This window comes from Vulpes vulpes, chromosome 6 (genome assembly GCF_048418805.1).
Source record: "Vulpes vulpes isolate BD-2025 chromosome 6, VulVul3, whole genome shotgun sequence".
NCBI lineage: Eukaryota > Metazoa > Chordata > Mammalia > Carnivora > Canidae > Vulpes > Vulpes vulpes.
Window position 1 is genome coordinate 24,562,360 of NC_132785.1, and position 5,421 is coordinate 24,567,780.

The following is a 5,421-nucleotide window of genomic DNA, read 5'->3' on the forward strand; positions in this document are numbered from 1 at the left end:
CATAGGCAGAGGGAGGGGCAGGCTTCATGTAGGGAGCCCGATGATGCGGAACTTGATCCCTGGATTCCAGGGATCACACCCTGAGCCAAAGGCAGATGCTCAACCACTGAGCCACCCAGGTGTTCCTAAATAACCCTTTTAATCTGATATTAAAACTTTATTTATAAATTCAGCTTAAAAAAAATAAAAATAAAAATAAATTCAGCTTAAAGTTTCTTTCCAGTGTCAACTCAGTTCTGCCTTAGGCCATAAAGCTTGCATTTGGGAAAGGCTGTTTCTTTTTCCTTCTTTCCTCCTTTTCCTCTCCCAACTCTACACCTGCTACGTTGGGCTTCTCTGGGTTGAAACAAATGGGAAGTTGGTGGGAGGGGGGGACAAGGCTATGCTGAATGTTCTCACTGAATGTTAGAGATTTTTTTTTAGTGTTGGCATGGCCTTAAGGGCACAGGTATATTGGGTAGACGCTGCTTTTCAAATGCTGATCAACTTACAGTCTCTTGATATTTACAAGGTGACCTGTAGCTGGCAATTTTTTGCTATCTCTTCAGACTTGCAGAAGTCTGTCTCTCTTAAACCTTTAGGCTGTACTTTTAAGGTGAGATCTCCCTTAGGCTGATCCTAGGTAGATTCCTTTGTTCACTCTGTTTAGTCCTAAGAAATATACTTAATTATATTATGGTATTATATTATGCAGACATAACCCCCCTATACTGCTGTTCTTTACTCCATTGCCAGAAAATGATAGCCTCATCCACAACTTTATAGTAAGACTTCTGAAAAAAAAAAGAAAGAAAGAAAGAATGAGGGGGTCAGAGTGAGCAAGGGTTCAGCGGCCGCTCCTGTCCCTACTCTCTGGCTGCAACCCAGGGCGGGCAGCTCAGTGGGCAGGGAGGGCCGCCGCCAGGTGTGCGACCGAGGAACATGGCTCAAGAAACTGCAGTGCTGGGGATTTACCCCAAAGATTCAGATGCAATGAAACGTCGGGACACCTGCACCCCGATGTTTCTAGCAGCAATGGCCACAATAGCCAAACTGTGGAAGGAGCCTCAGTGTCCATTGAAAGATGAATGGATAAAGAAGCTGTGGTTTATGTATACAATGGAATATTACTCAGCCATTAGAAACGACAAATACCCACCATTTGCTTCGACGTGGATGGAACTGGAGGGTATTATGCTGAGTGAAGTAAGTCAATCGGAGAAGGACAAACATTATATGGTCTCATTCATTTAAGGAATATAAAAAATAGTGAGAGGGAATAAAGGGGAAAGGTGAGAAAATGAGTGGGAAATATCAGAGAAGGCGACAGAACACTTGAGACTCTTAGCTCTGGGAAACGAACAAGGGGTAGTGGAAGGGGAGGTGGGCGGGGGCAGGGGGGACGGGCACTGAGGGGAGCACTTGACTTGGGATGAGTACTGGGTGTTATGCTATATGTTGGCAAATTTAACTCCAATAAAGTATACACCAAAAAAAAAGAAAAGAAAAGAAACTAATCATAGCCAAGTGCCTATGCTTTGTTCCATTGGCTGCGGGTTGTATGGAAACCCTCGTACAAATGGCATGTGTTCAGCATGCTATAAAGAACATCTTCAAAAAGAGAATAGTAGTAATGGTAGTAGAATAAGCCTACCTGCAGCCTCTGTCAGTACTCTGTCTGAATCTTCGCCTGTCCAGGGCACAGACGGCAGGGCCTGGGAGGCTCAGTTACCACTAGACTCCACGTCTGCATCTGTGCAGCCAGGCCCTGTATCGGATCAGTCACTTGTATCAGAATCTGTTGCGTCTCCCCAAATGGACAGTACATCTGTGGACAAAGCAGTACCTGAAACAGAAGACCTGCAAGCTTCAGTATCAGATAGGGCACAGCAGCCATCTGAAGAGCAAGGCAAGTCTCTTGAAAAACCAAAACAAAAAAAGAATCACTGTTTCATGTGCAGGAAGAAAGTGGGACTTACTGGGTTTGGATGCCAGTGTGGAAATGCTTGCTGTGGTGTACACCATTACTCCGATGTACACAATTGCTCTTACAATTACAAAGCTGATGCTGCTGAGAAAATCAAAAAAGAAAATCCAGTAGTTGTTGATGAAAAGATCCAGAAGATTTGAATTCCTGTTGGAATACAAAATCCTTTGACCATCTGCAAACTAAAAATTGACTTGAGGGTTTTTTTTTTTCCTAGTCATTGGGAATGTAGAGCACTGGATCTTGCAAAGACCTTTTAATCATGCATATCATCAGAAGAATAGATTTTTGTTTTTATTTTGAAAATGACTCTGAACATTTATTTCCATTGCAGTTTCTGTGGCTGAAAAGACTTAAGTAAACTTTACAAGTATTATACTTTTAAGATCATTTTAGTTTTAGTTGAGTGCAAAGGGCTTTTATAAGAAACGTGAAGAAATTTGATTTTTCCAGAATTAAATATGCATGTGTTGATCTTGCAGTTTATTTTCTCATTTTGTGTGTACATAGCTTTTCTCTGCAGCACTACCTCTGTTGATGGCACCCCTTCGGGTCACAGCAACTTACCAGTCACTGAATGTACCTTCATCCTTATGGCTGCTTTGGGGTTTTCATTAACAAAGGTTCTACATATGTTAGCATATAGTTTCTTTGTACCCACTATTTATGTCTGAATCATTTGTAACAGGAGAGTGTGTGCTGATGAGATTCTAAGTTTGTGTATTTTTAAATTTTTTTTGAGTGAGGGAAGGAAAGGCTGTATGCATTTCATTGACGACTGCAGGTTTCTTTCAGATTACGTTCATTGATCTGTGTGTATACAATATGAAGAATGGTCTGAAGTAATTGTGCTATATTTATGTTTATCCACCAGTCTTTGATTAAATAAAAAGGAAAAAAATTTAAAATAAAAAAAAGAAAGAAAGGAAAGGAAAATAAAAGAGAAAAAAAAGACTTCTCCCTTTAGGAATCAAATAGTATCTATGTCCCTTGAACTTTAGGAAACACGTAGCAAGCTGTCAGGTGGTTGTATTATTACTTCCTGCATTTGTTTTAAAGGTGGGAAGCACCCTTCTCCATCTCTAAAAAGAATGCTAAAGCCAGGAATCTGAAACCCTCTCTCCCAAGTGGATTTTTTAATGTCTAACTCCTTTACATACCAGAGGTAGCAGAACCCATTTCACATTTAAATATGCCTTAAATAGGTGGATCCCTTCTTTAATTTAGTGTCTGAGGGTACTTCACATCTATTAAATAAATTGTCCTTGATTTTTGAGGCATCAGCCAAAATTAGAACTAATAAAAAAAAAATCCTATTTCAACTTTCTGACTTGTGCCACCAAGAAAAAAAAAAGTCAGGTGTTAATTCTTGCCATTCCCTATTTTCCTGTTTCTTTCCCATAGATAAGTATTTACATGTGCTATTTCAAATTCCATTTGAGTCTTGCTCTATACCTGCTTGTCATTTGCTTTAGAATATCCCTGCCAACGCAATATATAGGTCGCATGTTATCAGATCAGATTACCACATGTTAACTAATATTGAAATGATTTTTCTAAATTTAAATATATAAAGTGAATGGTAGATTTTTATATTTTCCCAATATTTAGCCTGGCTCATATAATAAAAAAAAAAATCTTTCTAAGTGTCTGTAACTAATACTTAACAATAGTACTTAAGGAATACGTGCTTAACACTAATATTTAACTGGTACTTAACAACAGTACTTAACCAGTACTTGCTCTTTGACTTTTTTTTCTTTGACTTCTTCAAGAGCAGGTTTATGTGAATGAATACATGTATATGTGTGCATATATGTTTAAATTACTTTCCCAAGATGGAGCTACTTCTGCCTGGCACCATCTAAACAAGCTGAAACTTAGGCAATTTTCATGTCCCTATAAATGTTCCACTTGACCAGAAATGCAGTATATTTAAGCACCCAGCTCTGGGATCTATACTTATTTCTTATTTCTTCTCACTCCCACCAAGGTGGCCCCAGCCAATCATGTATTTTCTATTTTTCTCATCCTTGCTCTTTATTCTTTATCCTGTACAAATTTCCTGTCTCACACCCCATTTTGTGGTTCTCTGAGCTCTGGGGAGAGACTGTCTGTTTCATGAGGCATTAAATAAGCACTCATTTGTATCACCTAAATTGTCTTTAATCATTTTTAGCCTGTGTGTATGTGTTTCTGTGTGTTAGTTAAGTGAACTTTTCAAATAAATTTCTCTATCTTCTATATTTCCAATTCCAGTTGGTCTGAGAGGTGATCTGAAAACTGATCACAGAATTTTATGGGGATTTAGCCACCAAGTTATTTCATACATTCAAATTATTTCACTTTGATTTCACATTGTATACGATTGAAGCTTCCTGAAGATTTAATCTACAAGAAATAACGTATTGTGAATTTTTGTGAAAATGTATGTAAAAGGGAAGTGAGTTCCCAATTTTCTTTATAAATTTTCCTAGAAGATAAATTTACAAATCTACATGGCAAAATTGACTTTGATTGATCATTCATGGCATGTTATTTCTTATTTTAACATCAAGTTAGGGGGATGCCTGGATGGCTCACTGGTTGAGCATCTGCCTTCAGCTCAAGGCGTGATCCCAAGGTCCTGGAATCAAGTCCTACATCAGGCTCCCTGCATGGAGCCTGCCTCTCCCTCTGCCTCTGTCTCTGCCTCTCTCTCTCTCTCTCTCTGTGTTTCTCATGAATAAATAAATAAAATCTTTAAAAAAATAAAACTAGAGTTAGGGAAATAAAGATGTTTAGTATTCTGAAAAAGTGACAAATTCAAGCTTTCTTATTATATTTTCTATGAGAAATATGAGTTCTTATAAACTTATGATAAGTAGACCATTACTTAAAAAGGATACTTTAGACTGTCAAATTAACTTCAATTTTTTCCCCATGGTATTCAACCTTCTTTGATTTGATCACCAATAAGCTACCAATGTTTAACTTTCAGACAATATACTTAAATTCCATTCCATCAGAAGTCATAGAAATTATGAAATCAGGTTTCTGACAGGTTATTATGATATCCTTTGTATGTTATGTCTTCTCTAATTGTTAATCAGTGCAACATAGTTTTTAAATATCTTTTCAAAAAAAATCTTTTCAAATTAGAAAAAAAAACATACATAATAGAATAAATAACAAAGTAGAGACAAAAGAATTGCCACTCCCATAAACCAATGCAACCCTTGGATTAGTCTATTTTCTAAATGCATTCACATTGATTTTCTGATCAGAGGCTCACAACAATATTTTAAAAATTTTAGAAACAAGTTCAAATATATTTTTACTATATTACAAATGGGTATGTCGGAAATTAAAAATTTAATGTGAATTCTATCCATTATTAGAATACTGTGTTTCAGGAAACAGTTTTGAGGAACAGATAGAAGAAATTCTCTCTACTTAAAAATATTTTAAAGATT

At 37.1% G+C, this 5,421-nt stretch overlaps 1 pseudogene; it reads left to right on the forward strand.

The window, feature by feature from the left end:
• The first annotated feature begins 1,434 nt into the window (after nt 1-1,434).
• LOC112910952 (AN1-type zinc finger protein 6 pseudogene) lies at nt 1,435-2,109 on the forward strand (annotated as a pseudogene).
• Nucleotides 2,110-5,421: the final 3,312 nt, after the last annotated feature.